This window comes from Ambystoma mexicanum, chromosome 4q (genome assembly GCF_040938575.1).
Source record: "Ambystoma mexicanum isolate Mex_15411 chromosome 4q, UKY_AmexF1_1, whole genome shotgun sequence".
NCBI lineage: Eukaryota > Metazoa > Chordata > Amphibia > Caudata > Ambystomatidae > Ambystoma > Ambystoma mexicanum.
This window is the reverse complement of record NC_090928.1, coordinates 499004574-499019904: the sequence shown is the minus strand read 5'-3', so window position 1 is coordinate 499019904 and position 15331 is coordinate 499004574.

Here is a 15331-nt window from a genome sequence, read left to right as displayed (position 1 = left end):
GATAATACCATCCCCCAAGTGTTTGCCTGAGAGGGAGCCGAGTATAAGTTTGGGAGGGCTCATTATATCTTGCGATCGTGGCACTTCTTGACATCTATAAGGCTACTAGACATACCCCCCCGGTGTTGCCCGGGTCTGTAGCTGACATGCACTTAGGGGTCTGCTATAGCCTTTTGCATATTATATTGGGCCTCATTACGAGTCTGGCGGTAACCTGACGGTTTTTCCGACTCGGTTACCGCGGGACTCGTATTACCATTCTGCCTCTGTGATTCCTGGAATTACCGGGTCATTACAACCCCGGTGACCCAGGAATTCCGGAGGCGGAATTCGGTAAATCCCCATTCCCATTGAGTCCCATAGGACCATAGGACTCAATGGGAATGGGGACCATAGAAACACCGGCACCATCTCGTGATGGTGCCGGTGTTTCCACGTCCGCCTGCCGGCGGCGGGTTTTAAACCCGCCAGGTCAGACCTGGCGGGAATGCACCTCTGCCTGCAGGACTCCGAATCACCCGGTATGGAAACAACGGTGGCAGCGGGTTTAACGCCACTGTTATTTCCATACCGGGTGACTCGTAAAGAGGCCCATTGTATCATAACTTCCTAATTTTAAAAAATTGCAAAATCGGCAATATCCCGGAATCGCCTACACTATTGCACAAGGCTGGACACCGCTCCACCCCTGTGCATGGGGGATGGGTGGGGTTGGACAAATGTCACTATTGCCAGTACACCCCAGACTAGTATGCCGACCTTGTGTCCTAACTTCCTAAAAAGTCCCAAAATCGGGAATCTCACGAAATTGCCTGTATTGATAGCACAGGTCCGGACACCGCCCTGTGCAAGGCGAATGGTTGGGATTGGTCACATTTCAGTATCGCCAGTACACCTCAGACTGGTATTCCAACCCTTGGCCAAAATGTCTGCCCACCAACTGTTGTAGGGCTCGAGCCAACCATCGCAAAATCAGCCATCTTCTGAAATCACCTATATAGATAGCACAGGGCGGGACCACACCCTGTGCAGGATGAATGGGTGGCTTCGGTTGAATTTTACTATTGCCAGTACCCCCCAGACTGGTATGCCGACCCTGGGCCAAAATTTCAACCCATCAACTGTTATGCGGCTGGAGACAATCCCGAACATACAAACACACTTACACAAATATATCTATATAGATTAGCACCTTGAATTGGGTAACTAAAAAAGAAAGTGAATAGTTTTAGGCTTCAGCTCATCAAGAATGTTTGTAATGCAATCTATACTGAACATTACAAGCATTCAGATTGGCTGAGAAGACATCTATAATGTAATATGTGTGCTAGTTTGCATTGTATCATTACCATGAATATGTTATCAAGGGGTTTGTGTGGTGAGGAAACAAAAAGATAAGACAAGTTGCCTCATTAGAAGTGTAGTGATAATTCAATACTTTTACAGGTGATAGACCAGCATTAATCCCCATTTTTGCAGTCTTGGAACTCCAGTTTTCTTTTTCTTGTGACGATTTACCATTAGTGTTAATTCTGCTGTGGCAAATGCACAGATCTTTTGAGGTAAATTAGAGAATTTACATTGATCAACATTCTTGACGGTAAATCTACCACTTCACCTCCAAACTTGGCATTTGGCAGTGTGGTATAGTTGGCAGTAATTACAGAACTTCTACCAAAGATTTACTGCACCGCCCAACTCATAATGGTCATCATTGCGAGTTAGATGATAAAAATGGCTATAATTCCCTGTGTCACCAACAGGTCTTACCTCTTGCTTCTTCCTCTTCTGAAATCGAGCGTGGTAAGGCCTGTCCGTCCTGGTTGCAGCCTCAGCTAGAGTGAAGGTGAAAACACTCAGGGTGAGGTGGCCATCTGGATGGCAAGGATAGATACGGGAGGAACAAAAGAACAGGGAACCGAAAAAACCGCCACCGTCACACTGGAGGATCCAATGATGATTAATTAGGAAAAGGACAAGGATTCGGAATGGGTGGACACCCAAGGTATCCAGGAGCAGCAGACATCCAGGGAGTACAAGGTAGGAGAAGAAAGCAGAAGCAACATAGCAAGGACCAGGGAATTACACAAAGCACAGGGACAGGACAGGAAGGAGAAGAAGGCAGAGGAACACAGGGGATGTCAAGAAAAGAAGAGCTGTTACACGGGAGAGCATCTGCTTGAATAGGCAGAGCGTTGTGACGCAAAGAGGACCCAATAAAATTTTCCTTTTCTTCCGGCTTCATGGAGAAAGTGATCGGTCATCACGTTGATGATGTATGAACCACCTGAGTGCCGTATGTTGCAGCCATCTTGAAAGGGGCATCAGCGAACTCGGGGACCATGGCGAACTGGGAAGCCATCTTGGAATGGGCGTATGTTTCTTCAACGTTTGTATAGACTGTAGGAGGGGAAAGTAGGCATCCTGATATATGTCCGCTTCCCGATGGGGATGGTTCAGGCTTCCAAGGTTACCAGAGATGGAATCTTGGAAAGAGATGGGGAGAGTTGAGGTAAGAGGAATGTTCCCAGGACATGGCCGAAGGTCCATATCCAAGCCAGTCTAAAAGGTACTGAAGTTTGCCTCGATTAATGCGTGATTCCCAAATGGCACACACTTCTTATACGGGCTGGTCCCAGAAAGTACAGGGTCTCATGGAGGCTTATGTGGAGTGGGGAAAGGAGCTAGGAACAAAGTGTTTTAGGAGTGAAACTTGAAAGACAGGATGCATCCTGCTACAGAAGGGCAGTGGTGGTAGTGTGGACTGATATGCCACAGGATTTATCATTTTAGTAACCAAGAATGGACCGAAAAACTTGGGTGCCAATCTAGTCGGAGTCAGGTGTTTAGGTTGATATTTAGCGGATGACCCTACCTTATCTCCAACCTTGTCCTGAGGTTCTTGAGTTCTCTGGAGGTCTGAGGCCATCTTAACTGTTACTCAAGCATGGTCCAGGCAGCTAAGAATGATTCAGTGTCCCTCCATGATGTCTTGAATGTATTGGTCGACACTCAAAACCTTGGTCTAGGGGTCCATGTGCATCAAGATGGTAGTGCAACACTTTGAATGCGGGAGATCGACGATAAAATCACTGGTCAACTGACGCCTGGGAGCCGAAGGTAAGCCTGGTGGACACAGATTACCCACTGGTAAACAACAGGAGACCTTGTGCTGAGCACAGATGGAACAGTCAGAAACTAAGCTTTGAACATCGAATCACCAAGATAGCCCCCAAAATAGCATTGCAAAAGTTCATGGGTGCCATGAAGCTCTTTAGGACCAGCTGTAAGTGCATCATGGATGATTTGCAAGGCCAGTTGTTGAAGTCGTAATGAGGACAATACCACAGTTTTGAAGGTAAATTCGATGTTCATTCCTCCAAATCACACCTGCCCTGCAGAGATAATGGCCTTTGAAAACATATTCATTAGACAATCTCTGGGTGTGATTAGTAAACAAAATCATCAGCGAGATAATCTTAGCATGCTCGAGTTTAACATCGCTATGCAATAATGTGAACATTATCATCAAACCCGCCAACAAAAGGGGTGACATTCTTTTACTTGAAACCACCCAATATGAAGCAGAATGTGAACGTTTTCTCTCTGACAATACCTCATACGTGAGACTACCTGCAGACCCCCACCAAGCAGATACAGCAAGAGATAGATAGCCTTATCACTCATCTGACAAGGCTAGAATGGATCTGTGATGAAGAAAAACACTTCCTAAAGAAAGATCATCCCAAAATCCCAACCTTCTATATTCTTGCCAAAGCACACAAAAATATGAAGCAAACCCCATGGAGACCCACGGTCGCAGCCATTGACTGCATACTGGAGCCACTGTCTGTATATACAGAATTTGCTCTGAAACCTTTTGTGACGGACATGACCTCTTATGTGAAAGACGCCACCAATATGATTAACATTCTTACCACCATTCCAAAAGGTGTAAATGATATTCTGGTTACCCGAGAGGTAGAGTCTCTCTACACCTCCCTTCCGCAAGTGTAATGTTTGGAAATGCTGGCTCTCCTTTTGGAGACACGGAGGGGACCACTCAAACCACCTAGTGCTTTCATTGTGCAGTGTGCCAGATTGGTCATGGCCATCAATCCTTTATACGTAATCAGGAGCCTGATAAATCCCTAGTGGATCATTACACACAGATGAGGCATACAGACCAAGATCTGTTGTGATTTGTGATACAAATGCTGAAACTACACCGAAAAGGGTGTGAATTTGCAACCAGCTGTACAGACTTAATCAACTGTGATTATGCAGGCTAAAAACTGTAAAAGAATGTCATAACATTTTGGTTGAATGGAACAACCTTATTTTTTGACAATACAGCATTACTGCAGGGGCACTCCCGCAAATGTAGGAAAGGGCACTGCAACCCATGATCTTTGTACAACATGTGCCTCATTACAGGTTCGGTGGTAGCCTTGCCGATAAAATCGGCAGGCTGCCCCCGAACTTGAATGGTTTTCCGGCCACTGGCAATGGAGACATACAGGGACATTACAACCTCGGCGGACCCTGCATGTCCTCATTGCCAGGGGCCGGAATCCATTACCCCCCATTCCCATTTCCGCCCCAATGGGCTCAATGGGAATGGGGAGGTCGGATGCACCGGCACCATTAAAAATGGTGCCGGTGCATCCAACGTGCTGTGCTCATGGGTGCCGCTCTGCCCGCCAGGTCCAACCTGGCGGGCAGAAAGGCACCAGTAAGCACAACTCGTAGTTTGCCGGTCCGGGAACTACAGTACTGGCAAACTTGACGGTACCGTAGTTCCTGGACCGGCAAACTCGTAATGAGGTCCCATGTCTCTTTTGTACACCAGGTGGAAACCTATTGGAAGACAAATTGTATCAGGGATCAACTATTTCTTGTAAATACATGTATGGATGTGTATACATGGAACTGTTATGCCATTGTACACGTTTGAGCTGGGTACGTTTGTGCCCCCCAGTTCTGTAAAACTGCAGGGTTTGAGTACATTGCTTTTTAGGCATTGGAATTGTTGCATTTTATATATTACAACTGTTAGCATTCAGGATGTCTTCACTAGCAAGGTTTTGATCCATGTATATCCATGTGAAATAAGAAATCTTTTTCCAGCCCTCCTAGTGGTGATTGAGCTAGAGGCTGAGTTCTGTCTGGGAGTGTTATGAGTTAGATATGGGACTCCCAGACAGATGCCTTCCGGATACCCTTTGTGGATGCGCAACAGAGTCAATTATATAGTGCTGTATCAATAAAAAAGCTCGTGTCATGACAATTTATTTTGACGGGCTGTGGAGCCCATTGCTGGCACCCAATGGGCATTAAAATAAAAAATTAAAATTAATGTTTTTTCCATCAATCTTTTAAATAAGATTTATAAATAAATGCTTTTGTGGCTGTGTGTCCCGGATGAGTTGGGCCCCCACTAATGAGGATTGCATATTTACTAAGGGTTTTTGGTTTAGCAGTTCCTTAAAGGCCACCCGCAAGTAACACAGTGAATCCCTCCTCTATTTTGCGGGCCTTTGTGTTGTGTATGGTTACTAAGCAACTTTTCCTTGGCCCCGTTCACTCACCGGCTGGCCGAGTATGAGGAACACTTAGCTCAGAGTCAGTAAGTGAGTTTCTTTTATGGTTGCTTTTAAATGTTTGCATGCACTCATCTTATGTAAAAATATGTCCTGCATCCCATCAATTCCTGGTTGCCGCTCTTTTTCCCTAGTTAAGGAGCCCTCCAGCCTCTTTTCCTTTGCAGACGGGGAGCAGGTGCAAGTGGATCTATGCCACCTGGTGTACGCCCTGCCCACCTGGCGCCTTCCAGGTTGACGCTCCTTTTCCCTACTTAAGGAGCCCTCCAGCCCCTGTTCCTTTGCAGATGGGGAGCAGGTGCAAGTGGATCTAGGTCACCTGGCCAAAGCCCCGCCCACCTGGCACCTTGCCGGTTCCAGCTCTTTTTCCCTGCTTAGCAAGCCATGGCCACCTGGTGCCTTACTGGTTGCCACTCTTTTTCCCTACTTAAGGAGACCCCAGCCTCTTTTCCTTTGCAAATGTGGACCAGGTGCAAGGGGATCTAGATCACCTGGCCTAAACCCTACACACCTGGTGCCTTCCAGGTTGTTGCTCTTTTTCCCCACTTAGCAAGCCCCGCCCACCTGGTGCCTTCCTGGTTGCCGTTCTCTTTCCCTACTTAAGGCGCCCTCCAGCCTCTTTTCCTTTGCCAATGGGGAGTAGGTGCAAGTGGATCTAGGTCACCTGGCCTAAGCCCTACCTACATTGCGCCTTCCATGTTGCCGCTCTTTTTCCCCACTTAGCAAGCCCCGCCCACCTGGTGCCTTCCTGGTTGCCGCTCTTTTTCCCTACTTAAGGAGCCCTCCAGCCTCTGTTCCTTTACAGATGGGGAGCAGGTGCAAGTGGATCTAGGTCACCTGGCCTAAGACCCGCCCACTTGGCCCCTTCCAGGTTGCTGCTCTTTTTCCCCATTTAGCAAGCCCCGCCAACCTGGTGCCTTCCCTCTGTCCCCACAGGCCATCCCCACCCCCTCTGATCCCCTGTGATGTTCCCTTGTTCCCCCTCCCTTCTCGCACACAGGTGTTGCCTGTTTTGCTTGATTCTTCTACCTTGCTCCACCCTCCCCCCTCCAGCCTACTTCTGCAGGAGTCTGTCCTGATACATTCTGGTTTCACCATCACCGTTTTGTAGCCAATGCTGGATTTGACTTTTATGGACTTCATTGATTCACGGAGCATCACCCTTTCTCAACTCTCATGCTGGACTTCCTTTGCATCTTATACTCATGGTGGCCCTGAATCATGCTGTTTCCATTTTCATCTTGTATCCTGGCTTGCAACATTATGAGTTACTACTGACTTCTGAAATTGTATTTGCTCTCCCCCCTTGCTTCTCCACTCTTTTTGACTGCTTATTCTCTGTTCTCTCCTCCTCTCACTTTCTCCCTTTTCCTATCTCCTCTCCTCCTCTCCTTACCTCTTCTATGCACTTACTCTATCAAAAATGTCCCTGGACCTAGTATGATAGCAACCTCGTCTGTCTCCTCTCCCGTCCCCTTAATTGCCCGCCCCCCTCCAGCACTATCTGAAATGTCATCAGGCCTAGTACGATAGTCACTTGTTTTGTTGCTGCCATCCCTTTCTGCACCCCTCTCCCTCACCTTTTGTTTTTCTCAGGCTCTACCAGAAATGTTGTCAGGCCTAGTACGGTAGTCGCTTGTCAGTTTCCATTTCCTTCCCACTCTCCCCCTCCCTTCCTTATCTATTTCTTAGCTCTTGCACTATCTGAAAAGTTGCCGGGCTGAGTACGATAGTTAATTTCACATCCTTACTGTTCCTGGCCTGTAAGAAGGTCATTGTATTTTCCCTTGTTCCCTCCCTTGCCTTGAAGCGTTTTGAAACACATTGTGTATAAGTGCTATATAAATAGACTATCATATAATATCATTGTACCTGGGTCTGGTAGGGGATACGTTGGCCTTCCTTGCATGGCTGCACTGGCCCACTTTGGTGTAGCACACAGGAGGGACTGATGGTGACACCCTGCCACTAGTCTTTTACTCATTTTTTACTTGTTATGTGGGGCACAACCTTGTAAAATGGGACAAGAGCGGCGCCACACCCTAAGGGCAGGAACTAGTATGAATCTGCACTCATGATGGGCACTTGTGTCTAATGGTACAACGATTTTGTCATGGGGGATGGCCGACCGCCCCATTCTGAGATACGACTGTGAAAGGAAAAAGCACAAACTATCCGCCGGCCTGTGCTTTACAGAATGCAATCATTTTGGAACATGCTAATCTGATATGGCAGTCCTCTGATTATATGTTTGCCTTACAATGTGGGATTTAACCATCAGGTACGATTGTCCCAGAGCACTCTATGAGCACTTATATCTAGGAAAACTAGAGGTCAGTTTCCAGAGAGATCTGCCTGCACCGAGCAGGTAAGATACCTATGCTTGACTTTTGGACTGAGACATTTGTAACATCTAATAGTCTCTGATAACTGACACATGCCCTTTCCTTATTTATAGGCTGGGATGTACCACTATTAAACACTGAATCTAATCATGTGGGCTATTCGAAGCCCCGCTTGTGGTCTGGCTGCTACTCAAGGTAGGGTGCGCAGCAGTACATGTTGTGACTATCTAAATAACCCTAGACGCATTTATTCATCCTATTGAAAACAATATGCCACACTTTCATCCTCTTTTAACATGAACATACATATATGTTTCGTTTTTGTAGACACAGAATACACTTGGTTGTATTGGAACATGGGTTATGTACTGATGAAGGGCACAAATGATAGGAACCTCAGTTTTGGTTCATGAAACCTCCAAAACACACCATGTCGTCTTGCTATGAAACTATAACAACACTTCAAATAACACGCAGGTCACATATATATAAGACAAAGTACAAACAAGTTTGGAAAGGTCTCTGTAATAAACCATGTTTTTTGTTCAAAATCCACATACATATGTTGATCTATGATGAATATAGGTCTAATGTTGTAAGTATTGGTTCTTATGTCAGAAAATCAAATTAGGTGTCAATGTTTGTCACAGAAATATGTCAAACGTTTTAAATGTGGTTTGTAAAATGTATATATGAGAAAGGTTTGTAACTTTATGATATATGAATAAAATTATATTTTGATAAATAATCATAAGATCTTCAGTGGAAATAGATTGAAACAGTTTTCGTGTGGCATTACGACCTTGATAATTTTATTTTGCTTTGTATTGTAAGGCGGGTAAATAAAGACATCTAGAGGATCCTTGAAAAATGAGGGGGTGATCGAGACTGGTCTTCCTTGACTTGCTCGCGGAAACGGGTGACCTGGAGGACAAACCTCTTCCCCTGGAGAATCTTGTTCGGGTAAGAGGTCAGATATGGTTTCATGTCATATCTATACAAGGCGTCAGCAACTGTATTGGTGGTTCCAGAAATGTATGAGATGAAGAAATCATATTGAGCAAAGAAATTAGCCCATTGGCCTGTCTATTATTGTGACATTCTACTTGTTGAAACACCTATAGATTTCTATTGTGCAAACATATCTCTACAGTGTGTCTGGCATCAAGCAAGAACTGTCACCAGTCTTTACAATCATATTTGATAACTAAAGGTTCCTTCTTGATAATAGAATGGTGCAGTTTCAACTGATTCAACTTCCTGGAAAAATAGGTAAGTGGATGCCTAAACCATCTTCCTGTTCTTGTTTTAACAATGCATCTAGAGAGGATTCTGAGACACCCACTTCGAAAATGTAGGGCTTAGCTGGATCCGGTTGACAAAGTACAGGGGCTGATGTAAAAGTTTTCTTCAATCCATTAAAGGTCTCATGGGCCTTGTGGTTCCATGAAAATTCCTTGGTGGTTTTAAGTAGACCAGTCAGAGGTAGGATAAGTCTAGAAAAGTTTGATATGAACTTCCTATAAAAGTTTGCTAATCCCATGAACCACTGGAGTTCCTTGAGATTGGAAGGAGCTGCCAATCCCAAGACTGCTTCAACCTTTCTGGAATCCATGGAAACGCCTTCTTGAGACAAACGATAGCCCAGATATAACACAGATGAGACATCAAATTCACACTTTTCTAGTTTAATCAGGAGGTTTTTATTCTGCAGTACACGTAATATTTTGGTAACGTGATGATGAGTGTGTTGGGATAGTTCCTTAGACAACACTAATATGTCATCCAGATAGCCTATGGTGGCATGGCTTAAAGGATTCACAAACAGATGGTCTATGATCCATTGGAACACCGTAGGCGCTTTAGTCATACCTAAGGGCATCACTCGATACTCATAATGGCCATGTGGTGTTCTATAGGTCTTCCATTTATCTCTCTGACAAACTGATCATATGGTAAGCTCCCCTCAAGTCCAGCTTGGTGAAAACAGCAGCCCCTTGTACGGCGGTGAGAATGTCCTGTATAAGAGGGAGTGGATATTTTTCCTTGATAGTTATATTATTCAGGCCCCTGAAATCCAGACAGGGGCATACCTCCTGGGTGTCTTTTTGGGCATAAAAGCAAAGAAGCACCTCCCGCAGACTTGGACTCAGCAATATGACCTTCGTGGATGTTCTTGGTCAGATACACTTGAATACAGACATCCGAACATAACTGTAGAACCTAGGAGCAGGTCAATGGAGCAGTCATTGTTACAATGGGGCCGGATCCTCGTAGCATTGCCCTGAAAAATCTCAGTGAAGTGTTCATATTTAAGAGGACAGTGGAGATGGAACAAACAGTGGTACTAGGCAGAGCCTCAGGAGCATTGCAGGTAGCATGAGACAATATACAAATGGACACAGACCTTTTGGACAACAAAGAGTATTTCTGCCACCCAGTTAATGTAGAAATTGAGACATTTTAGCCAGGTTAGTCAGAGTATCACAAGGAAATGCACAGTAGTAATCAGACCAAGCTTTACGAATGATGAGTCACAGGTCCAGATAACAAGGGACAGCCATCCTCCCCTTCCGCAGACCTAGCAGCTGCCTTTTGGACCATGGAAAGTTGATGATCCCGGACCCAGTTCAGGTTCAACAAAATACCAGCAGTGCCAGAATCGATGAGGGCAGGTACCATCCAATTAGTGGCACCAGTAGCAGGAGATAGCTCATCTGAGAGAACTGAAAGGCAGTTATGTCCAATCTATGTCTGCGTGAGGGTGGAATATGCAGGAACCATCAAAGAAACATGCTCCTTGGTTACTTCTAGGAGCGGGTACTGGTGTTTCCCGACCTCCGAGGAGATGCAATCGGGCAGTTGCAGAACAAATGTTCCTGAGAAGTGCAGTACTCTGGTTCCAAGTGGTCCTTGTGTTCTCCAGGAGACAGAGAAAAGATAGGTGGCCGTGGTCTAACTCTTCTTCTTTCCCAAGGATGCTCAATCAACCTATACTCCAATTGTAGGAGCAAGGTGAGCAGGTCCTGTAAGGAAGGTGGTCTGGGTGCCTGGGCCAGTTCATCCTTAAGTTCTTCTGAAAGCCCTCTGCGGAACAAGGAATAATGCACTCCTTCCAGCCAAGCGGCTCCGTAGCAAAGAGCTTAAACTTGGTGATGGAGGCTAATACATCTTGTGATCCTTGGGAGCACTCCAAGAGGGCTTCGTGTGTGGTATAGATTATGCCAGGGCATCCAAACATGCCTTTGAGCGCTGTTACAAAATTGCCATAATTATCAGTCAGTCAATAAACTTTACTGGGATAACAATATCCATAAAAGTACAAATCACAAATATAAACCATTATTTAAAATCCACACATAAAAACATTACAATATTTGAAATTCAACCATCCCCTTCAGATAGAACAATAATTATCGAATAAAGGGCACCTGGCATTGGCCAAGGGAGTGGCCGAAGTCAAGGCACTTTTGAACATGTTAGTTATCAAGTAGCCAACCTTCTGGTGATCGGTAGGGAAGGCGCCTAGGCAGAAAGTTAGTTGTATGACATCCAGAAAGTGTTGGAGTCCTTTTGGGTTGCCATCAAAGGCACCAATTCCGAGGGGAGGAGGTGCCGGATCAGGCTGGACAGGACTCCTTTGGGCAATGGCATGTTGGAGCAAAGCATCCCCCACTTTAAGGACTTGCACCTCTGCAGTCAAACCCTGGACTGCTGTCACCAAATCATGGAACTGGGTCCTATCTGACTGGGGCAAATGGCATTGCAATCTGTCACCAACATGTCTTAACTCTTGCTTATTATTTTTCTGAAATTGAGAGAGGTAAGGCCTCTCCATCCCGGTAGCCACCTCGCCTAGAGTGAAGGTGGAACATTCAGGGTGATGTGACCATCAACGATAGATATGAGAGGAACAAAAACCGAATAACACCTCTACCAAAGTCACACTGGAGGATCCAATGAGGATTACTCACGAAGAGGACAAGAATCTGAAGTGGCTGAACACCCAAGGAATCCAGGAGCAGCAGACATCCAGAGAGTACCAGGTAGAAGAAGGAGGATGCAGCAGCAGAGGCAAGGATCAGGGAATTACACAAAAGACAGGGTCAGGAACAGGAAGGAGAAGAAGGCAGAGGAACACCACAGAAGGAAAGCACAGAAGAGCACTTACACAGGAGAGCATCTGCTTGAATAGGCAGAGCATTGGAATGTGATGGGAACCCAGTCCAATTCTCCTTTTTAGTCAGGCTTCACATGGATGCTGTATGTTGGGGCCATCTTGAAATGTGCAAAGGCGAACTCGGTGACAATGGAGAACTGGGCGGCCATCTTGGAATGGGCGTCTCTTTCTCCAACACATGTATAGACCCCAGGAGAGAAAAGAAGGCATCCTTATACCTGGGTAAAAATAACTGTTAACATCATAGAGGGCATTGGAATCAGCTCTGTATTAGAATCTTGTGATCACATGTGAACAGCCTCAGAAGAAACCTTAAATTATACCACAAAATGATCACAAAAAACCATTAACAGACAGTAAATCTGTCACTTTTTAGTGGATTTGTGGATTTATGGCTAACAGCATCATTTTCCAGAGGAATTACTGTAACAGTAATTTCTCCAGGAAAAATTAGGAATTAGTGCAATTACAGAATTAGGGAGATGGGCAGCATCCATACCTAAAATGTCAATCAACTGACTATCACCCATTTCCTGTTGCAACCATGTGTACAATTTGGGAAAATCATACCCGGTGATAAGGCGAAAGGCAAGGTGCTAGACATGTAGGTACACAGACCAAATTTACTGAGACAGGTCTGCAAGTCCTTGCATATGAGGTTGGCCATGCAGAGAAGCTGTTGGTGAGCAACAATGCAAAACCACCATCCAAATGATAAATGTCATCTGGAGTGATATGTGGCACAAGGTGGTTGCTATTGGAACTGTTCCGCTGAAAAACAAGGACTGCTGAAAAAGGTAAAATGACCTGAAGGCCAGGGCATGTATTCTTCAGTTCATCCACTGGAGGGAAAAACTGCCACTGGAGCTGGTAATGTTGAGCCACTGAACCTCCTGCTCTAGGAGCAGACGTTGAATATCATTCACCGCATGGTTGACCTAGAAAGAAAAGGAGAAACTGAGGTGGAAGCAAGCAGCCATTCAGACCATGGCAAGTATAAAATTAGATGTATGGCTGGTTGTAGATGCGAATGTATGAGATGAGACCCAATCCATGACCATGCTGGTGTGCTGTTGTGGCTGTTGGCTGAAATTGTATTGCAGATGTATTACCAATAAAACCATGGGACTAGAGTTGGGGCACCAGTGCACGTGGCACCTGGGGAATAGCAGCACATGGAGTTGCAATGCAGCTAAGCATCAATGTACAAGTGACCTATGGTAATATGGAGATGTGGTGAGAAGGGGAGCCGATAACTATAGACCACGCCACCCCCCCAGCCTCGCGACAAATGCAGTCCAAAAGCATCCTGGGGTATGAGCCCCTCAAGTAAAATGCAAGCATTCCTATGTTCCAAACCACCTTCTCACTCAGCAACCAGACACGTTCAAGGGCCACATACGAAATGCTGGTGCCAATGGCCACACACACAAAGGCCTTACAAAGATATTGCTCTTGTATGCATTGCCCATTCCAAGAATAATACCAACATAATTGCCATATTTAAGCCATACCTACTCAGACTGATCTGGTCAGACTACCCTAGGCCTTGATGTAGGACCACAAGCATCCTGTATCCAGGGAGCACAAGAAGGCTGCAACATTAAAGAAGCTCTCTGCAAACTGCTGCTTCCTTATAATGCCTACCAAAGGACGAGCAAGTCACAATGCATATGTAATAAAGGGTGCTTAGCCAGAACCCAACATGTGACTCTAGAAACCCCCACTTCTCGTGTGCTGTACTCAGCTGCATCCAAAAAGCATGGGAAGAATGCCCAAAAAGATTGTTGTCAACATGGCAACTGAATGTATGTAATCTCCCCATTAATATGCTCCCAAACAGAAGATGCTAAAGGCAGTTTAGAAGGACAATCACAAAATACCCCTACCACCACCAAGACCAGATGAGCCTGCGAAAAAAACAGATGTTAGACTACACAAGGCAAAATGCCATAAACACAACAGAATCTAAAACCCAAAGTTAATGCCATTACACTCCATGTATGTTAGGGAGAATTCTCTGTTTAGGCTGAATTTCCTAACCTAGTGAGTCCCCCAGCAGCTTTGCTGGATTTCTGGAGTTTGTTTTTTCCATCCTGCCAAGAGTGAGACTCTTTTTCTCCCACTCTTGGACGCGAATGTGGTTAATTCCTTTGAATGTCAATGTGTTCTATGGGCTATGGGGTCTTTTACTCCATAGGGTCTCATATGTTTTTACTATGTGTGTTACACCGCACCCTCCGTGCTGTAACACTGGGGTGTCCTAGAGGATCCCCACCATAGACTCCATACTCTGGGACTGACTACTGTCTCCCAGGGCATGTAAAGTCACCATTGGCTTTACTAGACCTAAATTTACTAACAGAATTAGTACAAACCATCCTATTGTAGACATACTAGTAGGGGTAATTCGATTACTCCTGGGTCTGTTATTCGAGGGGGCACTGTCCCGCCCCCCCTCGTCGTGTTTTGGCTGGTGGCAGTGGAAGCTACTCGTTATGTTCGACCCCGAATATAACTCCATGGGATTCTTCCCATTGTTGGAGGTTAATACTCTTTCTAGTTAATCTCTAACATACCACCGGTTTATTTATCTTAAATAAATCTATTGGTTGGTATTTTCTGCCAGAACTCGGTTTTTAAAATGGCGTCTGTGTTCATCTCTGTGACTCCTAAACCAAAGGTTGAGCCCTTTGTTCCACTTTTGGCGGGCTTCTGCACAGAGGCCCTCCAAGGTGGTGCCATTCTGTCTGGGTACCACAGGGGGTGTGGGAGGGGGGTTAGGCACCCTGGACTGAGTTGCCTTGCCAACTCAAGTCGCACTCTAATGTGATTGGCCCAAGTGGTGAGCCACCCCGCTCACCACTTAGCGTGTTTTTTTTTTTTATTTGTTTTTTTTATTAGCATCGATTAGTTTTCAAGAAAACTTTAAATGCGAATAATTCATTAATTAAGTGAAAGCAAAAAGAGAAAAAAGAAAAGAGAAAAGAGAAAAAAAAAAGGGAGAGATGACAAACTAAAAATTACGCATCTATATAGGGAGGAAAGTTTGAGGCCAGAGAGATTGCATGTCTAGATTTGAGAGAATTTCTCTCACAAAGTTCAACAGTGCCAAGGTCAAAGATACTTTTCCTCCCCATCTTAAGATAGTCCACCTCTCTTACGGAGAGTTTGTCTCAGAGTTCTTGAAGTGATTTCCCAAC